Source organism: Marmota monax, unplaced genomic scaffold, assembly GCF_021218885.2.
Source record: "Marmota monax isolate L192 unplaced genomic scaffold, Marmota_monax_Labrador192_F-V1.1 WCK01_AAM20220418_F8-fsc00253, whole genome shotgun sequence".
Classification (NCBI taxonomy): domain Eukaryota; kingdom Metazoa; phylum Chordata; class Mammalia; order Rodentia; family Sciuridae; genus Marmota; species Marmota monax.
The window spans coordinates 717,532-735,352 of NW_026695237.1; positions in this window are offsets into that span (position 1 = coordinate 717,532).

Consider the following 17,821-nt stretch of genomic DNA (forward strand, 5'->3'; position numbering starts at 1 on the left):
TCTCACTACAAATCCTCCCTATTTACAGAGGAGAAGGTAGAGAATACAGGCAAGACTAGAAATAATGAATTCTACCTCAGAGGACACAGCCATCTCCAATAACTGTGACTCAGGGTCCAGTTGAGATACTGTGATAGAGGGTAGAACCTATGGTTGCTCATGACCAAGATGAAGAGAAGAGACCAGATGAGGAAAATAACCTGAAGACATGGTACTTGTGTATTTGGAGGAGGTGCTGGAGCACAGGTGTGAGTCACTCACCTACTCTCACCATTAGAGAGATCATGCAGACTGTTAGGGTCTGTAAACAAGTCAAGATGGCACCTGGCATTTTGCCAGAGGGAGTGGTTTGTGAAGTAACGCCAGAGAGCCATTAAGTGTGGAGATTCCTTATTGGTTGACTGCTGTATCTAGTTTATGTTAATTAAGATAAGCTGTGTGCGATGTATATATACCCCTCCTGTCCTACAATAAATGGCTCCCACTCCTGCTGTATCAATGTACACAAGTTGTTCGTCACCCCCCCGGTTAGTTTGCTGCAGCCAGACTGCGGCAGCAGACATAAACTAAGTAAAAATTTTTCTGAACTAAAAAAAAAAAATAATCAAATGGACCTAATAGACATCTGGAGAATATTTCATCTATCATCAATACATAGAACATTTTCTAAAGTAGACCATAATTTACAACAGAAACCAAATTTTAGTAAATTCAACCACTAGGGATAATTTCTTATGTCCTATCAGAATACCATGCCATTTTTGTTACTATGTCTCCACAGTATAGTTTTAGGTCTGGTATTGTGATGCCTCCTGCTTCACTCTTCTTGCTATGGATTGCTTTGGATACTCTGGGTCTCTTGTTTTTCCAAATTAATGTAATGATTGTTTTTTCTGTTTCTATAAGGAATGACATTGGTATTTTAATTAGAATCCTGTTGAATCTGTATAGCTTTTTGGGTAGTATGGCCATTTGACAATATTAATTTTGCCTATCCAAGAGCATGGGAGATTTTTCCATCTTCCAAGGTTGTCTTCAATTTCTTTCTTTAGTATTCAGTAGTTTTCCTTCTACAGGTCTTTCACCTCTTTTGTTAAATTGATTTATTGATTGGAGTGTATTTTTTTAGGTTATTGTGAATGAGGTGGTTTTCCTAATTTCTCCTTCAGAGGATTCATCAGTGATGCATAAAAATGCATTTGATTTATGGGTATTGGTTTTATATCCTGCTACTTTGTTAAATTTACTTATTAAATCTAGAAGCTTTCTGGTGGAATTTTTTTGGATCTTCTAAGTATAAAATCATGTCATTGGCAAATAGTGATAATTTTGAGTTTTCCTTTTCTTATTTGTATCCCTTTAATTTCTTTCATCTGTCTAATTACTCTGGCTAGAGTTTCAAGGACAAGGTTGAATAGAAGTAGTTAAAGAGGTCATCAATGTCTTGTTCCAGTTTTTAGAGAGAATGCTTCCAATTTTTCTCCATTAAGAATGATATTGGCCTTGGATTTAGCATAGACAGCTTTTACAATGTTGAGGTATGTTTCTACTATCCCTAGAATTTTTTAGTGTTTTGCATATGAAATGGTGCTGAATTTTGTCAAATGCTTTCTATGCATCTATTTATATAATCATATGATTCTTTTCTGTAAGTCTATTGATGTGGTGAAATAACCTTTATTTATTTCCATATGTTGAACCAACCTTGCATCCCTGGGATGACCCCCACTTGATCAGGTGCTCTATCTTTTTACTATGTTTTTGTATGTGATTTTCAGAATTTTATTGAGAATTTTTGCATCCATGTTCTTCAGGGGTATTGGTCTGAAGTTTTCTTTCCTTGATGAATCTTTGTCTGGCTTTGATATTAGGGTGATACTAGCTTCATAAAATGAGTTTGGAAGAATTCCCTTCTTTTCTATTTCATGAAATAATTTGAGGAGTATTAATATTAATTTTTCACTGAAGGTCTTGTAGAACTTGGCTGAGAATTTTTCTGGTCCTGGGCTTTTCTTGATTGGTAGGCTTTTGATGGTGTCTTCTATTGCCTTGCTTGAAATTGATCTGTTTAAATTTTGTATGTCCTCCTGATTTAGTTTGGGCAGATCATATGCCTCTAGAAATTTGTTGGTGTCTTTGAGATTTTTTGTTTTATTGGAGTATAAATTTTCAAAATAATTTCTAATTGTCTTCTTCATTTCAATAGTGCCTGTCATAATGTTTCCTTTTTCATCACGAATTTTAGTAATTTGAGTTTTCTATCCCCTTATTTTCATTAGGGTTGCTAAGGGTTTGTTTATTTATCTTTTCAAAGAACCAGTTTTTTGTTTTGACAATTTTTTCAGTTGTTTCCTTTTTTTTTCAATTTCATTTATTTCAGCCCTGATTTTAATTATTTTCTGTCTTCTACTGCTTTTGGTGTTGATTTGTTCTTTTTTTAGGACTTTGAGATGTAATGTCAGGTTGTTTATTTGTTGAGTTTTTCTTCTTTTAATGAAAGAGCTTAATGCAATGAACTTTCCTCTTAGCATTGCCTTCATAGTGTTCCAGAGATTTTGATATGTTCTATCAGAGTTCTCATCTACCTCTAAGAATTTCTTTTTATTTCCTCCCTGATATCTTCAGTTATCCATGCATCATTCAATAGCATGCTATTTAGCCTCCAGATGTTAGAGACTATTTTTTATTTCATTTTTTATTTCATCATTGATTTCTAATGTCCTTACATTATGGTCAAATAGAATGCAAGGTAGTATCTCTATTTTTTCCTATTTGAAAAGACTTGCTTTGTGACATAACATATGGTCTTTTTTGGAGAAGGATCCCTGGGCTTCTGAGAAAAAAGTATATTTGCTCACTGACGGATGGAATAATATATATAAAGTCTAAATCATTGATCATATTATTGAGTTTTATAGTTTCTTTGTTTAGTTTTTGTTTGGAGGATCTATCCAATGGTGAGAGAAGTGTGTTAAAGGCACACTGTTATTGTGGTCCATTTGATTCTTGAAGATGAGAAGGGTTTGTTTGATATACATAGATGCACCATTGTTTGAGGCATAGATATTTATGATTGTTATGTCTTGTTGAAGTATGATTCCTTCAAGCAGTGTGAAATAACCTTTTTTATCCTTCTTTACTAACTTTGGCTTGAAGTCCACTTTGTCTGATATGAGTATGTAAATCCCTGTTTGTTTACATAATCCATGTCAGTGATATATTTTTCCCCATCCTTTCACCTTCAGTCTGTGGATGTCTTTTCCTATGAGTTTCTTGAAGGCAGCTTATTTTGGGATCTTTTTTTTTTAATCCATTCTGCTAGTCTACATCTTTTTATTGATGAGTTTAGGCCACTAACACTCAAGGTTATTATTGAAATATCATTTGTATTCCCAGTCATTTGGTTTATTTTCGGTTTTTAACTTGACTTGGTTTCTCCTTTGATTGGCTTTTCCTTTAATGTAATTCCTCCCTTTGCTGATTTTCATTGCTGTTTTTCATTTCCTCCTATGAAATATTTTGCTGAGAATGTTCTGTAGATGAGGTTTCCTCTGTAAATCCTTTTAACTTTTGTTTATCATAGAAGGTTTTTATTTCACCATCAAATCTGAAGATTAATTTTGCTAGATGTAAGAGTCTTTGTTGGCATTCGTTTTCTTTCAGAGTGTGGTATATGTTGTTCCAGGCTCTCCTAGCTCTGGGGGTCTGAGTTGAAAAATCTGCTGAGACCCTGATTGGTCTTCTCCTCCTACATGTAGTCTGATTTCTTTCTCTTGCAGCCTTTAAAATTATATCCTTAATCTGTATGCTAGGAATTTTCATTATAATGGGCCTTGGGTAGATCTGTTGTAATTTTATACATTTTGTATCCTGTTAGCCTCTTGTATTTGATTTTTCAATTCATTGTTCATGTTTGGGAAATTTTCTGATATTAATTCATTAAAGAGATTGTGCATTCCTTTGGTTTGAATCTCTGTACCTTCCTCTATCCCAATAAATCTTTGATTTAGTCTTTTAATGTTATCCCATAATTCTTGGATGTTCTGTTCATGTTTTCTTACCATCTTCACTGTATGGTCAATTTTATTTTCAAGACTAGATATTTTGTCTTCACTGTCTGAGGTTCTGTATTCCAAATGATCTAGTCTGTTGGAGATGCTTTCTATTGATCTTTTCATCTGGTTTATTGTTTTTTTTTAATTTCAAGGATTTCTGTTTTGTTTTGTGGGGGGGTTTGTTTGTTTTGTTTTTGTTTTTCAGAATCTCTATTTCTTGAAGTAATCTTTGCTACTTGTATTTGCCCTCTTATCTCTATGTTGGAGTGATCAATTGTTGCCTGTACTTGCTCTCTTATGTTACTGTTTGATTCACAGATCATTTTAATTATGTACATACTGAACTCCTTCTCTGACATTTCACCTACTATGCTGTCAATGGATTCTATTATTGTTTTATGTCAATGGATTCTATTATTCTATGGTTGGTTTGTATGGGGCAATTTTTTCTCTTGTTTTTTTCATGTTTTCCATGTGTCTTTTTCTCTCTTGCAATGTGGATCTAAGGCATTACAGTTCTACCCCATAAACTTGTAGTGTCCCTGCAGATTACCAATGCCTTGCCTTTATGGGGGAACTCAATGTTTACAATACCCAATGTATGCAATATGCAGCCATAAATCTAATAGATCCTGTTTAGACAATTACAGATTTTTTACTATAAACATTGATGATGATTATCATCAACCATATAGTCAGTAGGTTTGCATAAGGCTTTACAGTTTCTAATTGTGGACAGGAAGAGAAAGGGGGATGTAGAATGAGATGTTCATGAGGTAGGATGTGAGAATATAGTGGTATTATATTATAGAAAGAGTGAAAGGGGAACCAAACAAAGTGGGCTGTTAGACGAAAAATTAGAAAGGGGTGACCCCATGCAGGGCTCTCTTTTGCCTCTCCAACAAGATGATGTCAATTAGCACACCTAGTAGGGATACCTTTGGTGTAACCAGGTCCACAGGAACCTTGGTGATGGTCTTTCAGGTCTTGTTAGTTGCCCCTAGATAGAAGTGGTCACATCCCTAGTGGGTGGCAGCAATAGTGTCAAACCTATAAGTACCTTGCTGTTGGGCTTCCAGGCCCCAGTTGGTGTCCCAAGATGCAAGCTGCCCCAACTAAAGATGGCAGAGTTGGCAGTGGAGGCAACCCAAGATAGCAGCAGTGGTGTCTGAAGATGGAAGTGGCTACTTTCAGAGATGGGGATGGAATGATGCCCCCATGTGATGGCATTGGGTGGCCTGTGTGGTGATGCAGTGCTGCAGCAGGCAGCTACCTCTAGGCCCTTTCCATTATCTTATGGTGGAAACTACCATGTGGGAAGGACTATGGCTATGGCTGCTGTGTCTCAAGATTGAGGCAGTCTGGGGGACCCACAGCATGGTTGAGTCATTTCTCCATGTGGGCCCGGTCAGGTCCAGAAAAATCTTCAAGCATAACAGTAACGGAAATCTCTTAAAATAGCACAAACAGCTTAAAACCAAATTGTGAAAAGAAAGCTGAGCTGGGGTCTGCAGCCATCTTATGTAGCTGTCAGCTGACCCATTTCCTTCTTTCCATGCCCGTCAGCTGCAAACTGAGCCAGAGGAAAGTGCAAAGAGATCTCTTAAAAATCCAGATAGAATGAACTTCTAGAAGGACCACTATTAGCCCTAAATCACCAAAATTGTTCCCCCCTCCACACTCACTATGAACTAGGATAACCAAGCAGGCTGGAGGGGTCTGGTGCCAGGGAAGTGCGACAAGCCCCACTATGCATCTGTGCCCCAAGCAAGGGCAACAAAGAAGCAGCTTTGGAACTGAACAAAAGAAGGAAGATTCACCGGGCCACCAAATACCAACTCTTGGATGAGGCACCATAGGGAGACAAGGAATAGTCCCCAGGATCCAAATAGCAGGAATGAGATTGAAGGGCCTACCAGAGGGAAGCTGCCTGAATATCCAGTGGCATAGAGACCCAGCAGGGAAGTTCCTGAGTCTATGCAGCAGATAAGAGCTGATGCCAGTGCAATCATAACTGGCAAGTAACAGGGCATTACTTGGGATATTTGCAGGTCCTTGCATCAAGAATCAATAGAAGAATTATGTGATGCATGCCATTCACAACCTGGGACAGTAGAAAATAGAGTCTAGGTGAACCACTGGAGTCCCTTTACTACCATACCTCAGAAAGTTGTGTTGGCCAGGGGAATACTTCTTCACCACAGATCACCTGAAGAAAGTTCACAACCAACATTTCTGCACCCACAGATAGCCACCAGGATCTTCACTTCTGCAAAATGGAATGAATAGAGAACAGGTACACACAGTGATCACGGGGACACTCTAGAACCTAAATCCTGAAATACTTTACATGCAATAGAAACAATGTGCCAACTGAGCAGTCACCTGCAGGCCCCAGAGCTGACAAACCAGAAGCTGCTAGTAGGAATACCATAGCAAACATGAAAATGTCCCCTGTCTCCCAGCAACTCAGGAGAGAACCATGATTTAAGACTCATGGACATCTACTAAATGTCCATACCACGATGAAATCCAAACCAAGATCCAACAAGAATTTTCTTCATTGGGATATGGTATACTATATACAACTCTAACATCAACTTTGATTATATAAATAATGCCTTAATTTGAATATAATTGTTAACCTAATTGCCAACACTGTACATTCAACACATTTGATTGTATTTCATCTAATTGTTTGAAGCATTAAATGGAATCAATCTTCCTATCTTTGTTTTCCTAACTCTAGTTTATATCTGCCTCTCTCATTCCCTACTCAACCCCTGATACAACCTCAAATAACACGCATCTTTCTCTTTCTACCTTTGTATAAATTACTCTTTTACAGCCTCTTCCTCTCCCCCTTTCTTTCTTTCTGTCAATCTTTTTCCTCTCCTATTTGTCCAATCTTATTCCTTCCTCCTTTTAGCCCTCAAGGGTATAGTAAATTTACTAAATTTAAAAAATAATTTTTTACCTCCTTCCAGAACTTTACTACAGTTATATATCTGAATGTAAGGGACAGCAGAGATCAACTGCAACAAGTTTTTGTTCTTATAAGTTGAATGGAATAAGGCTTGGCCCCGAAATGACTATAGTAAATAGGGCTAAGTGTCATCACTTAAAGTGGGTCTGATATCAGAATCAGCAGAGGTCACACAATGAATTAAAATATCATCTGGATATTCACCCAACACAGGAATCTTAAGAAAAAAAGCTCACAAATTGTTCCTTCACCTAAAAGAACTCAGACACATACTGATAGATGAGTAGACATAGAAACATGAAAAGGCAAGGAAACAAGCCATTCCAAAACACCCAAAATGCTCCAAAAACAGACCTCATTGAAATCACAGTGGAGGAAATGTTAGAGAAGAAATTTAGAAAGTTCACAGTTAAACTGTTCAACGAGCTAAAAGACAATGTATGGAGTGAAATCAGAGGAAGTGCAAGAAGTGAATGATCAACTCAATAAGGAGACAAAGTTTTTGAAAAAGAACCCATCAGAGATCATCAAAATGAAGGAATCAATAAGCCAAATTAAAAATTCAATGGAAAGCATCACCAATAGATTAGACAATTTGTAAGATAGATTTTCAGAACTTAAAGACAAAGTATGTTGAAAATAAAGTTGACCATAAAAAAAGATGTTAAGAGACTGTGAATAGAATGTTCAAGAAATATGGGATAACATTAAAAGGCCAAATTTAAATTCATTAGGATAGATGAAAGCTCTGAAAGACAAACTAAAAGAAAGCACAATTTTTCTATGAAATAATATTAAAATATTTTTCAAACCTAAAGAATAAAATGAAAATTCTAATACAGGAGGCATATAGGACTCCAAATATACAAAATCACAACATATTCACTCCAAGACATTACTATGGAAATGCCTAATATACAGAATAAGAGTAGATTTTTTAAAGCTGCTAGGGAAAAACATCAGGTCACATTTAGTTGTAAACCAATCCAGATTTCAGCTGATTTCTCAACCCAGACCCTGAAATCCAAGAGGTCTTGGAATAATATAAGCCAACATTTGAAAAAAAAAATGAATGGTAACCAAGAATAATCAGCCCTAAAAAATTAAGTTTCAGAATTGAATATAAGATTAAGAACCTTCCATGATGAACAAACGCTAAAAGAATTCATAACTAAAAACAAACTCAGTAAAATATTTCATGAAGAAGAAATGTAAATAAAAATGAAAACCAGCTGAAGGAGATATGGCAATAGAATAATCAATTGAATAACAATCAAATTTAAACATTGGAAATTAATCAAAATGATAGGAAATAAAAATATCAAATAATCAAATATATATATATATATATATATATATATCTCCTTCAATCTAAAGACATGGTTGGCAGAATGGATTTAGAAACAAGAACTTGCCTGATGTGGTGGCACACACCTGTAATCCCAGTGGCTTGGGAGGTGAAGGCAGGAGGATTGCAAGTTCAAAGCCAGCCTCAGCGATTTAGCGAGGTGCTAAGCAACTCAGTGAGATCCTATCTCTAATAAAATACAAAATATGGCTGGATATGTGGCTCAGTGGTCAAGTGCCCCTGAGTTCAATCCCTGGTACACCCCCCCAAAAAAAAAGAAAAAAAAAAACAAGACCGGATAATATGCTGTCTCTAAGAGACTCTCCTCATAGGCAAACACATTCACAGACTGAAGGTAAAAGGATGCGGGGGGAAAACATACCATTCACATGGATCTTGTAAACAAGCAGGGGTTTCTATCCTTATAACAGATAAAGTATATTTCAAGCCACAATTAATCAGAAGAGACAAAGTAGGTCATTTCATTCTACTTTAGGGAAAGATACATCAACAAAAATAGCAGTGGTAAAAATTTATGCCCCAAACAATATAGCATATTCATACAATAAATACTTCTCAATTTCAAGAATTAAACAGACCACAACACAATGATACTGGGTGACTTTATACCCATTTCTCATCACTGGATAGATCTTTCAAACAAAAACAAACTAAAAAAGCTACAAAACTAAAAAATACAATAATTAAGACTTAATGGACATATGTAGAATATTTCATCTATTCGATAACTGAATACATTTTCTTCTCAGCAGCACGTAGATTCTTCTCTAAAATAGATCATATCCTAGGCCACAAAGAAACTCTTATCAAATAAAAAAAGTAGAAAAAGTTGTCTTGTATACTAGCAGATCATAATGGAATGAAATTAGAAATCAATGATGAGATTTAAAAAAATAGAAGCCACTTTAACACCTGAAGATTAAATAATATACTTTTGAATGATGAATGAATAGCAGAATAAATCAGGAGAAATAAAAAATACCTACAGGTACATGAGAATAATGGTACAACATATCAAAATCTCTAGGACACTAGGAACAGTTCTTTTTTCTTTTTTTATTTGTTCTTTTTAGGTATACATAAAAGTAGGGTATTTTGACATACATGCATGAAGTATAACTTATTCTAAGTAATATCTCATTCATGTGATTGTACATGACGTGGAGTTTCACTGCAGTGTATTCATATATGAACATAGTCAATTTATGTCTGATTCATTCCACTGTCTTTCCTATTCCTATCTCTTGCTGCTGATTTCTAGTTTTACTCCATTGTGGTCTAATAGGATACACTGGATAATATCATTTCTATATTTTCTAAGACTTAGGTTATGACCTAGAATAATGTCTATTTTTGAAAAAGTTCCAAGAGCTGTTGAGAAAAAGGTAAATTCAGCTGTTCAGGGGTGAAATGTTCTGTAGATGTCTATTAGGTTCATTTGATCTATAGTGTTATTTGGATTGCATATATCTTTATAGATTTGTTGAAGTCTCACCAACAGTATAAATGTGTTTTTCCCCCAATATCCTCATGAGCATTTGTTATTATTTGTCTTCTTGATAATTCTCATTCTGACTAGAGTGAGATGAAATTCTCAGCATAGTTTGTTGTTGTTGTTGTTGTTCTTTTTAGACATACATTACAGTAATATGTATTTTGGCCTACTAAACATACATGAAATATAACTTACTCTAATTAGGATTCTATTCCTGTGGTTATATATGATGTAAATTTACCCTGGTTGTGTATTCAAATACAAGGATAGAAAAGTTTTGACTGATTAATTCTATTCCCTTTCTATCTCTCTTGCTCCCCTTCCCTTCCTTTCATTCCCCTTTGTCTTATTCAATGGGTTTATATTCTTCTCTTTCACATCCTCCCCTGTTGCGGGCTAGTATCCACACTTCAAAGAGAACATTCAGCCTTTGGTTTTTTGGTACTGGCTTATTTCACTTAGCATAAAATTATGTTCTCCAGTTTGATCCACTTACTGGAAAAAGCCATAATTTTACTCTTCTTTATGGCTGAGTAATATTTCATTGTGTTTATATACCATATTTTCTTTATTAATTCATCTGTTGAAGAACACCTAAGTTGGTTCCATAGCTTGTCTATTGTAAATTGAGCTGCTATAACATTGATGTTGATTCATCACCATAGTATGCTGATTTTAAGTTCTTTGGGTATAAGCCAGAGTGGGATAACTGGGTCAAATTGTGCTTCCATTCCAAGATTGCTAAGGAATCTCCATATTGCTTTCCAGGGTGGTTGCATCAATTTGCAATCCACCAATAATGTATGAGAGAAATTTTTCCCACATACTTGTCAGCATTTATTGTTTTGTATTCTTTGATGACCCATCTATTGGTGATAGGGGAGTGTTGAATTCACCCACAATTGTATTGGGGTCTCTCTGGTATTTAATGTCAAGGAGTATTTTTTAATTTAATTAGGTGTGCTACATTTTGGGCATATATATTTACTATCATTATATCTTTTTGTTGGATTTTTTTCCCTTTACCAGGATGTAATGGTGTTTTTTGTCTTTTTTGATCAATTTTGCCTGAAATCAACTTTGTCAGGTATGAGAATAGCTGTTCCAGCTTATTTACAAACTCCATTTGCATGTAATATTTTTCCATCCTTTAACTTTCAGCTGGTGAGTGTGTTTGCCAATGAGATGTGTCTCTTGCAAAGAGCATACAGTTAGATTTTGTTTTGATGCTTTCAGCTAATCTATTAATTGGAGAGCTGAGACCATTTATATTCAGTGTTATTATGAATATGTTTGTGGTTTACTGCAATTTTGATTTTTTTTGTTGTTTAACTCAGTCTTGATTCTCACTTAGCTTAGTATTTTATTGATATTCATCTATTGGGGAGTTTTAGGATTTGTTTTGGGGGTCCTCTGTGTGCAGCTTATATTTGATAATTCTTCAGAGTGGTGGCTTTTTTTGTCATGAATTCCTTTAGTTTACACTTGTCGTAGAATTTTTTTATTTCTGTATTGAATATGAAGGAAAGCTTTTCTGGGTATAGCAATCAGATGGAATATGTCACTATAAGCACTCCTTTATTGTAATGTCTGAGTTGGGAAGTCAGAAGTGAGCCTTATTTATTTGCTTCTTAATGTGACCTGAGGTTTCTCTCTTACAGTTTTTAATATTATTTTCTTATTTTTGGTGTTAGGCATTTTATTATGATGTGTCTTGGAGACCTTCTCTTCTGGCTATATCTATTTGGGGTCCTGTATGTTTTCTGTGCATGAATGTCTATTTCTTCTCTGATATAGGAAAAGTTTTCTGTAACATTCTCATTGAAAAAGTTCTTAATGCCTTTAGCTTGTATCTCTGTTCTCTTTTATCCCAATGATTCTTAAATTTGGTCTCTTGATGTTGTTCCAGAGTTCTTTTATATTCTGATCCTATTCCATTATTTTTTCCTTTATTATAGACTGTGTGCTCAATTCATGTATTCTGTCTTTAAGACCTGAGGTTCAGTCTTCAAGTGCTGAAGTTCAATTTTCAATAATCTGTTTGTGATGCTTTTAAGTGATTTGGGAAATGGGTTACTGGGAATTGAACCCAGAGGCACTTAACCACTGACCTACATACCCCAGATCCAGCCTTTTTTATATTTTATTTTGAGAGGATGTCTTGCTTAGGGCCTCACTAAGTTGCTTAGATTGTCTTTGAACTTGTGATCCTCCTGCCTCAGCCTCCTGAGCTGCTTGGATTACAGGCATATGCTAACATGCCCAGCTCAAGTGAATTTAATTTAGTTCATAGTGTCTTTTACTTTCAGAAATTCTCATTGGTTTATTTTCAATATTTATATTTCTTTATTGAAATATTCTTTCATCTCTTTATTTGTTCTCTTAATTCATTTTTTAGAGCTTTTATTAGTTCAGTGAACATTCTAATAAAGATTTTATAATCTTCTTTGGAATTTTATCCTCTTCCATATCTTGTGGAATTTTTCAATGAGGGATTATAAATTTGAGGGGATATTTATTTACCTGTTTTTTAATATTTTCAGAGATACTGGACTTACACACCCATTAAGATAGATTCCCTTTCTCTTTTATACATGTGTCCTTATGTATGTAGGGGTTTTTTTTAATTTTTCTAGAATTTCTCTGTTTTTTTAATATTTTTAGTTGTAAATGGACATAACTTTATTTATTTATTTATGTAGTGCTGGAGATCAAACTCAGTGCCTCACATGTGCTAGACAAGCATTCTACCACTGAGCCACAACCTCAGCCCCTAGAATTTCTGTTTTTGATATACAATTGGATGTCAAGGGATGGGACCTGAAGTTCTCCTCTAGTTTTCCTCCTTGGGGCCTGGTTTTTTGTTTGGGGATTTTGTCTGCCCAATTCTATGATTTGAAGTAATGTTTAGATGCAGGTGGAGCTAGAACATGTGTAGGATGAGAGTCACTGTTGCTTGGCTGAGTTGTGGGTGTTTCTTGGCAACAGTATTTCTACTCTGTGATCTTGAAGCATCCCAATCACTTTCAGCCTCTCTTAGAGGAAAGGGTAGCTGGAATAACACTGATGTCAGATGCAGATGTATAATTTTGAGATAAATGTCCAGTGTTTACATCTGTAACATTATTACAACCTATATAGGAATGCTAGGGTAAGCATTTATCATCAGTACCAGCAATAAAAATTTGGACAAGATCAGGCATTCAAACATGAGGTGTCTACCATGTCGTCACTATGTTAATAAACACAGTATGAAAGGGGTATGATTTACATCTATATAATTTTATATTTAGAGGAATTAGTTACTTAAGCACAGAGAAAAATAGGGCATAACTATGAGGGAAAGTCTAAAATATTTTTTTAAAAAAGTGATAAAGAAGAGGCCAGTGGTAGGTAGCAGATGTCAGCTGTAAAGAAGAAATAAAAGATTTATAAAAAATAAGAGAGTACATAGGAACAGAAAAATTTGACTGTTGGTGAGGAGGATAGTTATTGAAGGGAAGATAAAAGGGATGAGAATCAAAGTATGCACAAACCAGCAACTGTAAGATCAAAAAAAACTCAAACCCCTATATAAATGAACCCCACCTAAGACAAATGAAGCTATAAAATAAATGGGTGCAGAAGGGAGCAATTAATGTGAAAGTAAAATTATATAAACACAGAGATATGATAAATTGTGGTATAAAAGTGTATTAAGAATTGTAATGCAAAAAATAAATTTAAAAAAAAATTTAAAGAATTATATAAACATACTAGTACTTTTTCAAGCCTATCTGCATAGTGAGTACATACACACACACAAACACAAAAACATACATAATGGGAAAAAGAAATAAAATATGATGAAATTATGTTTGAAAATTTTAAAACAGTCTTTTTAAAAATAAAAAGTTTTAATTAAAATGGCAATATGAAGAAAAGAAAAAAGAAATGAGGAACAAAAAAATATACATAATATAAAATGAAAACTCTTACTGAGAAAAAAAGGGCTTATTTCCACCAATTCTCTGATAGCATGACCACTTGTTTTCTTGGCTGCAGGGAAGCAACAGATGGTCACCCTCTCTGGTAGTATGAATGTAAGTGTGAACATGATCATGAGTGCATTTTCCTCACCCACAGGAATTCAGCACGTGTGGCTGAGTTCTCTAGTAGCAGATGGCTGGCTGCTTTCTCTGGTATAGCAAGCACAGCAGGCAGCCACCTTATCTGGTAGGACAAGTTCATGCTTTCCCCCACCCCACCCCCAAGCCCAGCAGCCAGTTTGCCTTGCCTAAAAATGCTTCCCCTCACATGAGAGTTATTTTTGAAATTGCTTTCACTTTTTCACTTCCTAGCTGGCTATTAAACTCAACTATTAAAATAATCAGGCTACATCAGTTACACATCCATTGATTTACATATTGCCATACTAGTGTCTGTTGTATTCTGCAATCTGTATACGGGGTAAAAATGGGAGTTCATAACCCACTTGAATCAAAGTGTGAAATATGATATATCAAGAACTATGTAATGTTTTGAACAACCAACAATAAAAATAAAAGAAAAAATAAATAAAGATAAAAAAATAATCAGGCTATTAAAATAATGATACTACAATCAGCTTTCCCTCTCTAATCCAACAGGTTACCCCAAGTCAATTCTTCTTTATTTTTTCAATGTCTTTATCAGCCCGTCATGCTGTCTCTTTTCTCTGCACTGTCCCTCCCCTTTGCTACAGCTGCTGGCAGCCACACTGGAGCCCAAACTGGCACTTCTCTGATGTGTTATTTCTTATGTTTTCATTTCTGACTTCTTTGACTCTATAGATAATTTTTTTACAGTTCCGTGTTCAGTTTCAGTGAGTTCCCCAGTTGACAACCTTGCTGAGAAGCCACTTCCTGCTTTGTAAGTTCAGTGCTGAGGAGCTACTAGAATGTGCACCCTTCCTCTAATCTCATTTTGGGATGTGGGGGTACTGGGGATTGAACTCAGGGGTACTGGACCACTGAGCCACATCTCCAGCCCTATTTTGTATTTTATTTAGAGACAAGAACTCACCGAGTTGCTTAGTGCCTCACAGTTGCTGAGGCTGGCTTTGAACTCAAGATCCTCCTGTCTCAGCCTCCCAAGCTGCTGAGATTACAGGCATGCACCATCATGCCCTGCCCTTTAATCTCATTTTAATAGTACTTTTTAGTTATGCATACATTAGGATTCATTTTGACACAATTATAAAAGCATGGAATACAATTTGCTCTAATTTAATTCCGACTACTTCACCTTTCTCTCCCTTCCTCCCTTCCCTTTTTCCCTTCTTTCTACTCTATGATCTTTCTGCTATTTATTTAGGGTTTTTTTGGTTGTTGTTATCAGTTTCTTGTGTGTTTACATAAAGATGAGATTTATTGTGGTATATATATATACACACACACACACACACACACATACAAGGGAAAGTAAGATCATAATCATCTCACTGTTATTCCCTTATTCTGTCCCTATCACTCCCCGACCTCTACTCCACTGATCTTTCTGCTGCTTTGATGGAATTCTCCCCTTTGATTTTTACTTTCTTTTTTCTTCTTCTTTTGGACCAGGTTCCATGTATAAGAGAAAACATTTGAAATTTGACATTCTGCATCTGACTTATTTCACTTAGTATAATGGTCTCCAGTTCCATCCATTTGTTGGCAAATGCCATAATATCATTCGTTTTTTATTAGGAATACTTCTTTAATCATTTGTTGACACGACCTAGATTGGTTCCATACCTTGGTTAATGTGAATTGTGCTTCTATAAATGTTGATATGGCTGCATACTAATTCTTGATAATTGCCATTCTGACTGGAGTGAGATGAAATCTCAATGTAGTTTTTATTTGCTTTTCCCTAATTGCTGTGGAACATTTATTTTATGTATTTCTTGGCCATTTGTATTTCTTCTTTTGGGAAGAGTCTCTTTAGTTCTTTTGGCCACATATTAATTTGGGTATTTTTAGGTATTATGCTTTTTAGTTCTTTATATATTCTGAAAATTAATCCCCTGCCTGAGGAGGAGGTGGCCAAGATCTCCCATTCTGCAGGCTCTCACTTTTCTAGTGACAGAAACAATATAAAACAAAATCAAAATATGCTAATCAAAAACTGTAACCCTCAAAATACAGAGCATGGGAAAATAACCCTTTCAAAAAAGAAAAACAAGTCCAGAAATGAGGAAAGAGAAGCAAATGTGTATATGTATTGGAGTCTTTGAATCAATCAGTACATATTTAAATAAAACAAAAACCCAATATAGAAAAACAAAACAAAACCCAAATAAAAGGAAAATCTTGGTGAATTGTTAAGAAATTAAGGAGTCATTTCCACTGTGGTGGACAAAATAGTAAACATATATGTTCTCTGTCTGTGCCCAACTGGTTTTCTTTTCATTTCTTTTTGAAGTGTGAACTAAGTGTGGGAATATGGGCCTTGGACTGTGAGTCCTTCATTTTTATTGTATTGGCCACCTCGTTGAAGGTTGGGGTTTAAGACTTCCCCACTTCCCTTCTTGGGGGATTATTGTGGACAGTATGGGATGCTGGCCAGGTGGTGAAGCTGGTGGCTGGGGCAGTTGGGCCTGGCAGCAAACTGGCATGACAGGCAAGCTGGACTGTGGCCAAATGATGATGAAGTGGTTGGGCCAGGCGGGCCAGCCACAAAGTAGTGGGTCATGCAGGCTGGGCTGTGGCTGGATGGCAAAGTGGATGGCCACATCTAGCAGGCCTAGCTGACCTCAGCCAGGCAGATCAGGGCTAGGTGATGTCCCTGTAGTCATTGGTAAAGCTATGTGCTGGGCCAGGGAGGCCTAGCAGTGAAGCAGTGGCCTGGCAGGCTGGGCTTTGAGCCAGCAGCAGAGCTCCTGTTTGAGTGAGCAGAGCAGTGGTCCAGGTCAATGTCCAGGGGGCCAGGGAACTGGGGGCTAGGGGGCCCAAATGCCCTGGCAGTTGCCAGTCTGTTACTGGCACTGGGGACCTGAGAACCCAACGGGTGCCAGACAAGAGAGGATGCTGGGAACCATGGTGATGGGACAGGGGATTAGCCCAGGTGTGCCCCAGGAAACCAGTGGGTGCCAGACTGGGGAAGGCACCAGGGATCAGGCTAATGTTGGGACCTGGGGTGGGGAGCTGGCCCAGGTGGGCCCTGGGAACTGGTGGGTGCTTGGGACTGTGTGGTTGCTGGGATCAGCCAGGCAGGTATGCAGAGAGCCAAGTGCTCTCATACCTACCTTTCCAACCTCCTGACCACTGTCAGCCCCCATAAGCCACAGGACTCACAGGGCTGGGGACAGCCTCTCCAAACTGTGCTCCTCCAAGCAAAATGGTCCCAGTTTCTGATTTTCCATAGGTTTGCTAAACCCAGCCAAGTCCTTGCTATGCTCAGACAGGCCCACATAGACCTAGCCAAACTCACAAATCTGTATTTCCAGTTCCTGTTGGTGCAACTGCATTGCATTCCCAAGATGGCTCCTGGATTGGCTCTTCACTGGATGATTAATAAATTCAGGATGACTTTCTTAGGTCCACTTAATGAGTCAAACAATCTCTGGTTCAGCTAGGACAGACTGCCCCTCCAGTCTCAGGATTTTTCTCTCAGCCTTGGGGAGAAGACATATTCCTACTGCTTGAGTTCTGGGTAGCCAAGCTAGGAGAAATGCTGCCTCACTCTAATCTGCAATCTTGTCCCTCCTAATTCACTATTCTTCTAATTAGATTTATTCATACACTGACTCTAATTTTTTTATTTGTTTTAATTATATATGACATTAGAATGCATTTATGCATAGATAATATCATACATAGATGGGATATAATTTCTCATTTTTCTGAATGTATTGTTGCCGAATCATTTTGGTCATGTAGTCGCATATATACATAAAGTAATAATGTCTATTT